The sequence below is a fragment of the Papaver somniferum genome, unplaced genomic scaffold (assembly GCF_003573695.1).
Source record: "Papaver somniferum cultivar HN1 unplaced genomic scaffold, ASM357369v1 unplaced-scaffold_137, whole genome shotgun sequence".
Taxonomy (NCBI): domain Eukaryota; kingdom Viridiplantae; phylum Streptophyta; class Magnoliopsida; order Ranunculales; family Papaveraceae; genus Papaver; species Papaver somniferum.
In genome coordinates, this window is record NW_020622934.1 from 21,359,799 (window position 1) to 21,371,351 (window position 11,553).

At 36.9% G+C, this 11,553-nt stretch overlaps 1 pseudogene; it reads left to right on the top strand.

Moving 5' to 3' along the window:
* Positions 1 to 390: 390 nt before the first annotated feature.
* Positions 391 to 6,486, top strand: LOC113334796 (annotated as a pseudogene).
* Positions 6,487 to 11,553: the final 5,067 nt, after the last annotated feature.

Genomic DNA, 11,553 nt, shown 5'->3' on the forward strand with positions numbered 1-11,553 from the left:
CTTTACAAGACTTTTTTTCGGAAAAATCTCCAGTAAGTATGAAATTATTGATAACGTTTGTATTCATGCTTACCAAAATATTTTGTCTAGGCTGCTTGTTACGAGTTATTGATAATGTTTGTATCCGTATACCAAAAAAAAATAAAAAAAATAATGTTGTATCCATCCAGTAAATGCAATTATAAAATAATTGTTTTGTTTCGTATCGGTTTGGTAGCCCAGTGTAATTTGTTGGCCCCAGCAGCCTTTGGAAAAAACGAATCACTTCCCAGTTAAATCGGTGTTGATGCACCGGATCGCAATCTATCGATTTAGTTCCTATTGCTGCCAAACAATAGAAATGGTACCACGTGACGGGATGTTGCAACTGCTACATATAATATAGTCGGTTCCAATTGCTGTCAAATCGGTCGTTAATGGAGCATCTTATAATGGACACCATCAACATCAGTCTGAGCCCCATATTTTATTTTTCAAAAAGAATGAAAAGTAGAGGGAGAGAGCATCAGAACAATCAAAAGTTGGAACATTTTTCAAATGGGAAGTGATATAGCAGATAAAGTGGAAAAATAGTAGAAAAAGAAATAAAACTTGTAAGACTCAAGTTTAAAGAAATGGTTAAGTCTGGAATTTGGTTTGCACCCATTATTTCTAAAATCTATGTAAGATTTCATATTCCCAATCCCATTATCATCACAAAAAGAAAGAAGAAAAAAGAAATAATGGTGAGCATTTCCATCTTTCTGTTCTTTATAAGTTGCATATATTATGTTTGTTCGTTTGACTCAGAAAACGCTGCTTTTAAGCTACGGGGTTTCATTTTTACTTTTTTTTATATCAATCTTTAGAAGTAGTTCTTTAGAAGGATTGTATGGAGAAGAGTTAGTTGTTCAACATTACTTCGTTAAATGAGCATAGTGTTCGTTGACATCCCCAGGTCGAGTTAGAGAAACAGCATGATGGATAGTGTTTGGGGTGTGTTTTGTGGAGATACTGAATCTTCATATATCAATGGAGGAAAGGCATGTAGTTTTGAGTCTCTATTCTTTACTTGTCCCTTCTCTTGTGAGCGCAATGGCATTATCATTTGTTTGTGTATATTGTTGTTACTTATGTTCTTGTTAACCATAACTTCCAAGGCCGTGTCATCAAGGACTGCTGAATTCGTAGCCTGTATCCATCGATATACTCCTTTGGAAGTTTATTCCGCTCTTTATAACGGTGGTGTTGGATTGGTTTACTTGGGTTTGGGAATTTGGATTATTGAAGATTGTTTGATCAGTAAACAGAGGAATGTGTTACCTTTACATCGGTGGCTGGTAGTGTTATTTCAGGGGTTCACGTGGTTGCTTCTAAGTTTAACTTTCAGCTTACGTGGATGGAAATTCTCGAAAGGCATTTTGAGGCTTTGCTGTACAGTAACATGTCTGGTTGGGGGGATTCTTTGTTTTTCATCGCTGTTGGTCGTTGTTAGCCACCGAACAGTTTCAGTTAACATTATCTTGGATAGTTTATCCTTACCCGGAGCAGTTCTTCTGTTATTATGCACTTCGGAAAGATACAAATTGGAAGATATTAACAGTAGCGACTTTCTTTGTACTCCTTTGAATGGTGAATCTAATGTTCATGCTGAAACGAATACAGATAACCGTATAAGTGAAACTCCCTTTGCCGAAGCAGGGTTGCTTAGTAAGGCGACATTTTGGTGGTTGAGTCCATTGTTGACGAAAGGCAAGTCGCAAACCCTCAGCAATGAGGATATACCACAATTACGAAAGGTAGACCGAGCAGAGAGCTGTTACTTACTGTTTACAGAGAACTTAAATAAACAAAAACAACTTTGTGCGTCTAAACCGACATCAGTTTTATGGTCAATAGTTTGGTGTTACTGGAAACAGATCTTAATATCTGGGTTCTTTGCATTGGTCAAAATAGTCACTCTTTTTGCTGGACCTCTTCTTATTAAAGCCTTCATTGAAGTCGCAGAAGGTAAACAAGCTTTCAAATACGAGGGCTATGTGCTGGCTGTATCACTGTTCATCTCAAAGTGCATAGAGTCATTGGCACAAAGGCAATGGTACTTCCGCAGTAGATTAATAGGCGTCCAAGTTAGGTCTCTTCTCTCAGCTGCTATCTACAAAAAGCAATTGAGGCTTTCTAGTGCTGCTAAGTTGGTGCATTCCTCTGGTGAGATCACCAACTATGTCACTGTTGACGCGTATAGAATAGGTGAATTCCCATATTGGTTTCATCATATATGGACAACATGTCTCCAACTTTGTATTGCTTTAGTCGTTCTTATTCAGGCTGTAGGACTAGCAACACTTGCAACATTTGTTGTTATAATACTGACTGTTATGCAATACTCCCTTGGCCAAGCTTCAACATGAATTTCAGACTAAGCTCATGGTTGCACAAGATCAGAGGGTGAAGGCTATGTCAGAAGCTATTATGAACATGAAGGTGTTGAAGATGTATGCATGGGAAACACATTTCAAGGGTGTTATTGAGAAGTTGAGGAAAGAGGAAATCAGGTGGGTGTCACTAGTGCAACTCCGGAGAGCATATAATAGTCTTCTCTTTTGGTCATCTCCTGTATTGGTTTCCGCGGCTACTTTTGGTGCATGTTACTTTCTTGGTATACCTCTTTATGCTAGTAATGCATTCACCTTCCTAGCGACTTTACGTCTTTTTCAGGATCCTGTTAGAATGATCCCTGAGATCATAGGAGTAGTAATTCAAGCAAAAGTTGCGTTTGCACGGATTGTGAAATTCCTTGGAGCACCGGAGATACAGATTGGAAATCCCAGGCAAAAGAAAAATACAGGGCCATTTAAGCCTGCCATTTTTATCGAGTCAGGTAACTTTTCATGGGAAGAGAATCCATTAAAGCCTACATTAAGCAATATAAATTTAGAGGTCAAACCTGGTGAGAAGGTTGCTATCTGCGGCGAGGTTGGTGCAGGAAAATCAACTTTATTAGCAGCAATTCTTGGAGATGTTCCGAACATTGGGGGAAAGGTTAGCCTTTTAACTAACACTCATTTTCTTTCTTTGTTTGCTCAGAATGCCATATTTATCTAATTTATTACATTAAATTAACAGTTATAAATAACTAATGTTGTTCATTTCTCTCCCTTATTTCACAGTTTCAAGTGTATGGGAAAATTGCATATGTTTCTCAGACAGCATGGATCCAGTCAGGAAGTATACAAGATAATATTCTTTTCGGATGCACTATGGATAATAAAAGATACCAAGAAACATTACAGAAGTGTTCACTTTTACAGGACCTTGAAATACTTCCTTTTGGTGATCTAACTGAAATTGGAGAAAGAGGAGTTAATTTGAGTGGTGGTCAAAAGCAGCGTATCCAACTTGCTCGTGCACTGTATCAGGATGCTGATATATATCTCATGGATGATCCGTTTAGCGCAGTAGATGCTCATACTATTACAAGCCTGTTTAACGTGAGCTTATGATTCATTTTTCATGATAACGAGAAATTAAAGGTAATACAGGATCAAGAAGAAATAACATTTTTCTTTTAAATTGGTTTGTACAGGACTACCTAATGGGAGCTCTATCATCAAAGACAGTCTTACTTGTGACACATCAAGTCGACCTCCTTCCAACTTTTGATTCTATTTTGGTTAGATAATAGTTTTGATCCTTACATCTTCGTTATCATTTCTTTGTCTGATATATATATATATATATCTAACTCCTAGAATGATTGTAATATTTTTAGCCGTAAGACAATTTTAGTTTCATTACAGCTCATGTTTTTGTTTTTGATGGAAACTGCAGCTGATGTCAGATGGGCAAATCTTATGTGCAGCTCCTTATCATATGTTGTTAGCCTCTTGTCAAGGATTTCGTGAACTTGTTACTGCACATAATGATGCAGCTGGTTCTGACAGGACTGCTGAAGTATCCTCTTCTCTGACTTATGAAACCTGTTCAGAAGAGATTAGGAGCAGTCATCGTGAGAAATCATTGAAACAACTTGTTGGTCCCCAGTTAATTAAGCTTGAGGAGAAAGAAATCGGAAACAGTCTGAAACCTTACATACAGTATCTGAAACAGAACAGAGGTTTCATCTACTTCTTTTTAGCCATTCTCAGTCACCTCATGTTTGTGGGTGTCCAAATACTACAAAATTCTTGGATGGCAGCTAATGTTCAGAACCCACATGTAACCAAACTACGACTGATCGTTGTTTACCTACTTATAGGATGTAGCGCAATACTAGTTTTACTTGTTAGGATTTTTTCGACAGTCTCTTTGGGTCTTCAGTCATCAAAGTCTTTCTTTTCTCAGTTATTGAACTCCCTTTTCCACGCACCAATGTCTTTCTATGACTCCACGCCTCTGGGAAGGATACTGAGCCGGGTGAGAGTCAATTGAAGTTGGAATTAAGTATAAACTTTTGCCAAGAAGTATATGATTAGTGAATACTTATGTTTCTGTCTTAAATAGGTGTCTTCTGATTTGAGTATTCCAGACCTTGACGTTCCATTTGGGGTAGTAGTTGTTGTTAGTTCAACTTCTACTGTATATGCTAATCTTGGCGTATTGGCCGCTATAACTTGGCAGCTGTTGTTCGTCTCTGTACCCATGCTATTCCTGGCAGTCTGTTTGCAGGTAAAGTACAAGTTTGTACTGTTACATTTGAAACTTCCTCAATTTATCCACTACTTAACTTTCTCGTCGTGTATTTTTTACTCACAGAAATACTACTTTACTTCGGCAAAAGAGTTCATGCGAATCAACGGAATAACAAAGTCTATGATTGTAAACCATCTTGCCGAATCCGTAGCAGGAGCAATGACGATCAGAGCATTTCAGGTCGAAGATAGATTCTTTTCTGAGAGTCTGGATCTTTTAGACAAAAACTCCAGTCCTGTTTTCCACACTATTTCAGCAAACGAGTGGTTGATCCAGCGTTTGGAAATACTGGGTGCAGTTGTCATTTCCTCCTCAGTGCTTGTGATGGTTTCTCTTCCTCCGGGAACCTTTAGTTCTGGTAATTGATAGTTTTCTTTCATTATTACCACATCCATACTACTATCTATCTGTACATACTCCATCTTATGTGATTAGATATTGGTGAAAAAGCAAAATCTAATGAAACATTTGACTGCTCTTCATTTTTTGGCAGGATTTACTGGAATGGCTTTGTCGTACGCTCTTGCATTAAATCTCGGTCTTGTTTTATCTATACAAAACCAGTGCACAGTAGCAAATTACATCGTTTCTGTAGAAAGGCTAAACCAATACATGCATATTCCTAGCGAAGCCCCAAAAATCAAAGAAGGGGACCAGCATTTTCCAAGTTGGCCAGATCTAGGTATGGTGGAGTTCCATGATTTGAAGGTAAATCTTTTGAAATTTGTATATGAATTTGCCATGCATGCTCAACTGATATACTACATAATGAAGAAACCGTCTCGAGCAGGTTAGATATAGGCCCGATACTCCGCTTGTTCTTAATGTGATCAGTTTCAAAATTGAAGGAGGGCACAAGATTGGGATTGTTGGCAGGACTGGCTGTGGCAAGACAACTCTTGTTAGTGCGCTGTTTCGCCTGGTTGAGCCAGTGGGTGGAAAAATTATTGTAGATGGCGTCGACATCTCCACAATCGGACTCCATGATCTGAGATCACGCCTAGGGATCATACCTCAGGAACCTACTCTTTTCAATGGAACCGTGAGATACAACTTGGATCCTCTATCTCGATACACTGACCAGGAATTGTGGGAGGTATACTTTTTAGCTGGACTTAAGTCAACAATTTTCTAATTGTTTATTGTAATTGTTATCATCCATCAATATTAATTGCAGCCGCTGACAAGTACCCCGTTTCATGCATTCTTTAAAGGTTCTTGGAAAGTGTCAGCTTGAAGAGGCAGTGCAAGAGAAAGGAGATGGACTGGATTCTCTAGGTAGTCTTTTTGTTACTGCATGTTGTTCCGGTGGTATGTAAAGTATTTATTGATATATGAAATTGACCTTGCAGTTGCTGATGATGGATCTAACTGGAGCATGGGACAGCGACAATTATTCTGTTTAGGTAGCTCTTTGTTGAGAAGAAGCCGAATACTAGTACTTGATGAAGCCACTGCCTCTACTGATAATGCAACAGACTCGATTCTGCAGAAAATCATAAGAGTGGAATTCGCACACTGCACTGTGGTTACAGTTGCCCACAGGATTCCAACTGTGATGGACTGCACAATGGTGCTTGCCCTCAAAGACGGTAATTGATTTTATTTTTCATATTTTCCTTAAACCCGTATGCATCCTGAAAATTCTTACCATCTTAGAGAAAGTGCACATCTTCAAATGCAAAGTTGTTAAATTTTCTTATTAGGAATCTTAATGGAGTATGACGAACCCGCGAAATTGATGAATACAGAGGGATCCCTGTTTGCGAAGCTTGTCAAGGAATATTGGTCTTACAACTCTGCAGGTTAGAAAATCCAAAGAAGTGCCCGGTTGTAGAAATGAAGGCTGAGTAATATTTCTTGAAGTGGAATGCGAAAACCTTAAACTGCAAGTTACTGCTCTGGTTAGACTGAAGTGGATTGTGAAACCCCCAAAATTCTAATCTTGCTTCTGATCAATACTTTTGCCACCAAATAGAGTTGTATTTTTCTTTTTCTTCCGTCTAATTTTTCTTTTAGTTTTCTGGTCACGCAAATGTTTTATCGTTGTTGACTTTGTCAATGGATATTAACAACATTAAGTGCACATCGTCTCCACGACTATGGACCACTGGCAGAGAAGGATTATTGACATTGGGAATTGCCAGCGTTAGGACTGCTACCATTTCTCGAAGAACTCATGATATTGGGTCTAAGCAATTTACAGCATATTGGAGTTGAGATCTATGGTGGTGGTCAATGCGTAACAGAAGTGGCATTTCCAAAGTTGATAACTTCGGAAATTGATGGAACTGAAAACTTGAAAGTATGGGAATTTGGTAATGAAGAAGTACAAGTAGGTGAGATGATGCCTCGTGTTACAAGCATCCAACTCAACGGGTGTGCCAACCTAATTGCATTACCAGCTCTGTACAAACTTCCGGCTCTTGAAACTCTGAAAGTAAAAGGTGCGAATCAGTTGACAAGTATCAGTCTTGAGTTGAACTGTATCGGATGCAGTACAGTTTCCAGTCGTGGAGGTATAAGACAACTGAATAGTTTCACATCATTTCCGAAGTTAACTACTCTTGACATCAAGTCATATGGAAAATCTGAAGGTAATTGTTTTGGGAGAAGAAGCCGACACCAGGAACCAAACAGTCATAATGCCAATGATTAGTGTTAATGATAATAATTAGAATCTAATATTAATGATTAGTAGTTAATGATGATCGGTGTTAATGTCAATGATTATATAGTCTTAGTTTCAAAAAAAAATTGAGAGATAGTTAGGTTAGGGTTTGTGAAAGAAGAAGAATAAAAAATTAGGCTTTTGAGATTTGCTGATACAAAGGTAAACTTTTAAACGAGGTTTAATGTCCTTTTTATAAGTTGAATTTGTCAAAAAATTGAATTTTTATAACCTAGATGGTTAGATCTACTGACAAGTTGAAAAGTTCGGCTGATAACTTGTCGTCCCTATGTTTCTGAAAATGTACCTAAGTTCGGGTGACAAGTTATCAGCCGAACTTCACTCTGTAACTGACGAATTTAGGTTCGGATGATTCGAAAAAAAAAATGAACAACCGAACTAAGTGTATTTTTTTAACAAAGGCTATCATTTTCATGTTTAATTATCAGCCCAACTGTTCTTCTGAAACATTAAAAAAAAAAAAAAAGAACAACAAAGAGGTTCCAATATGCGGATCTGAAGCTAAATCTCTTTGTGCAACGCTTCACACGACTCATTTATACTTATGGTTTTAATCAATGATCAAAGATTTATGAATTAACAATTAATCACCGACGAAAAATAAAATCCAAACAGTTTTATTAATGATCAAATTAGGTTAATTAGTAATGAAAATGATTTTGGATTTTGGTTAGTTTAGATTTATGTTTTAATTTTAGGTGAAGGGTTTTATATTCCTCAAAACATTTGAGTATGCTTCAAAACAGGTTTTCTATTTATCTGGTGTGTGGATACTTTATATTTTTTCAATGATCAAATTTGTGAGGCCAACGTAGTTGGGATGACAACCATAGTGATGCTCACTGGCTCCTTTTCTTTTCCTGATGTAGTTCATTTTGTGGTGACCTATATAATTTGCATGTCTTTCTATCACGGTTTGCTCCGAGTTGGCCTCTTTATTCTCTTTGTTTTTAATTATGGAAAGGAGCCTTCGTTTTCGCTACTAGCTCTTTTTTTTTTCTTTCTTTTAGGGTTTTGAGATTATTCCTAAATAAATTAGTGATTTAGCACTCCTCCTTAAATTGTTAACATTAGCAATTTTCCCTCTAAAATATTGTTTCTGTCAAAAATACCCTTATCATACATCTGCAACCCATTTGTATGCGCCTCAGTCACCACCCCAGCACCAACATTGAAAAGGAGAGGGTACCCAAATATACCACAAGCTAAAACTTTTCCTACCTAATAAGCCCTTTCTCTGAAAGTGATTGTCTATGGACTGAGTCGAGACAATACAACTAATCGGTTCACACTTCGTGTGAACGTATATGGATACAAGATCGAGACAATACAACAACGAAGTATGTTTACTTGATACAAAGGTTCGGACTTAACCAAACACAATAGGATTGCTTATCAAGTAAATTGGAATTAACATTTGTGTAATTTACTTAAATTATAATAAAAAAATTATAATGCGGAAATATAAAGTAAATGACACAGCAAGATTTTTTTAACGAGGAAACCGCAAATACAAAAAAAAAACCCGGACCTTGTCCAGAATTTAATACTCTCAGGATTAAGACGCTACACAAAATTACACCTAACTTCGTATAGTAACTAAACCTATAGTTCACCTAGTTCCGTCTTTATTTCCACGCCTCCAACTTATAAATAAGTCACGTACTTGGTGTTAGAGCATTGCTCGGTTGAACCCACCAAGCGTTGGTATGTCAAGTTTGGTTGTCATATTTTAGTGAATCAAAACTCATGTTAAGAGTCGCTCGATTATGTAATAGAGTCAACTTCGTATAGGCTAGCTTGAAAGTATTAGGATATGAGACATTACAAGTATTGAGAAGTCTTGAAGATATGAAGAAGCAATGTGCTACAACGACAACAATCATCCTTCCACTTGAGGTTAGTGATATTTGACTTGAACTGTTTCATTCCCTAACGTATCTTTCAAGTCGTGCATATTGAAAACATAACTGCGAAGCATATTTGACCTCTAGATAGACATAGTATTAAAGATACAATACGAGGTTTATTGCTTAACCATTAAACTTTGTAGATAAGACATCGCCATAATCATTTGAATGCTATTGTGATTATGTATGGGTATGAAGTGAGGATTTCATCCTAGGGAACAATGTTTACATGTGTTCTAAGGAAGTAAGTTCATAAACTTGTTTGTGGACCGAAAAGAAAATTTTCAGGTGTTATTGGTTTTGTTATTCATTGCATATGATATGAACAACCAATATGTGTGGTAGAGTATAACCGCTCACACTTGTTGTGTTCTTGGTAGAACTATTCACAAAGGCCTGACTTATGTATTAGTTAACTTTTTAGTAAAATCGATCTTAAGTAATCACCTGTGGTATGATCGGATTTTGTATGTCTGACCAATTAAAAGGAAAGGGGAACCGATCCTTGTAAGGGGTGCAGTACATCAAAGGGAACCGATCCTTGTATATGGGTGCAGTAAGGTTTATAGAAGAAAGGGGAACTGATCCTATGGACATGTGCAACACGTTTATAGGCAAAGGAGAACCGATCCTATGGACATGTGCAACACATTTAAGTTAGATACCATATATATGTGGGGAACCGATCCTAGTACCTAGTCAGCCGAATTTTTGGAAAGCTAGTGTGACTATGCACAGTTTTCACATGGAGGTGGAACCGAAACTTGTTTTGGTAGAACCATAAACCCATGATTGTGATTGAATATTGGTTTGATCAATCACATAGTTGAAAGTCAGATGAACCAATTCTAAACTTGTTTCGAAGTGTAGCAAATCGGTTTCAAGGTTGTAAGTTGTTTCGAATGAACAAGATATTGAGGAATTGTGTGAAAGAGAACTTACAAAGTAAAGATATCGACAAACTTTGAACATGTGTTGTGAATGTTTATTTCTTTAATTGTTCAAAGATATTCCTTAACGGCTAAGGGAAGAGAATTCCAGAATTGAAACATAAGTAAGTTAAGAATCTTTTAATTTAGGTTATTAATTTCATTTTGTAGGGAGATTACATAATTAGTAATGTGCATTTACTAATTAGATTTTCCGAGAGATTTCGATCATTTTTTTGGACAGAGCGTTTCCAGGAATTATGAAAACCGAATTTGTGCTTTAATGAATATCTAGAGAATATTTTAGGTTTTGTAAATTCCTTGGTGTCCAAACTTCCTTGTCTATAAATACTCGAAGTTTTCCTTTCTAACAAACTAATCCTTCATAACAACAGATTTACTCTTTTGTTGTTGTTACTGGTGTAGCCGCCTATTCGGAGAGGAAAGTAACCTAATTAAGCAAAATCTCTTACGTCCGCTCAGTTTAAAGTCTTATTTGGTATTGAGAATCTCTAGCGTGTACCGTTGGTGGGAAACTAGATAATTGCGGTTTATCTTTTGTTTTCGATTGATTTGATTGACTAACGGTGGTTGAAATCTGATTGCACCTAGTTTGTTTATTCTTGAGAATCTTCTCTTATGATATAAGATTCAGTCAAACTAGTTCATAGTTTCGACAGGGATCTTTAGACTGTTGTTAGTTCTAAAGACGATCTTGTGATAATCCATTGTTAACAGACTCCATTCTGTGCGTGATTGATTACAAGAGATTCAAGTGATTCAAGTGATTGTGTGCAGGTTTTTATTGAAGATTTAAGAAGATTTGAAGACAAAGAAGATATTGAAGTTCTGACTTGGGTTTTATAATCTTTGGTGTACACAATACTTTTTTTGGTAAAAATGGATCCAATTAATAATCAGTTTATCCTTGTGGTAGATTGGATTGATTAATTGAGTAGATCGAAATCAACACGATTCTTCGGATTAAAGGTGTTGTTGGCTGAATCTTAAACGATTACCTTTGGGTGATTGAATATAAGATAATCTAAGGACCTGACGAAGGAGTTTATGTTGAGATAAACGGAAGAGCCTTTTTCCGACTCATATCACTTGGTTGAATAGAGCTGATACCAAACATATTTGTTGTTCCTTTACTGTTTGGAATATGAACCAAAGGAATTGTTCCAAGTACGTGACTTATTTATAAGTTAGAGGTGTGGGAATACAGAAGGAACTAGGTGAACTATAGGGTTAGTTACTTGGTCTCAACTATACGAAGTTAGTGTAATTTTGTGTAGCGGCTTAATCCTGAGAGTATTCAATTCTGTACTAGGTCCCGGTGTTTTTCTGT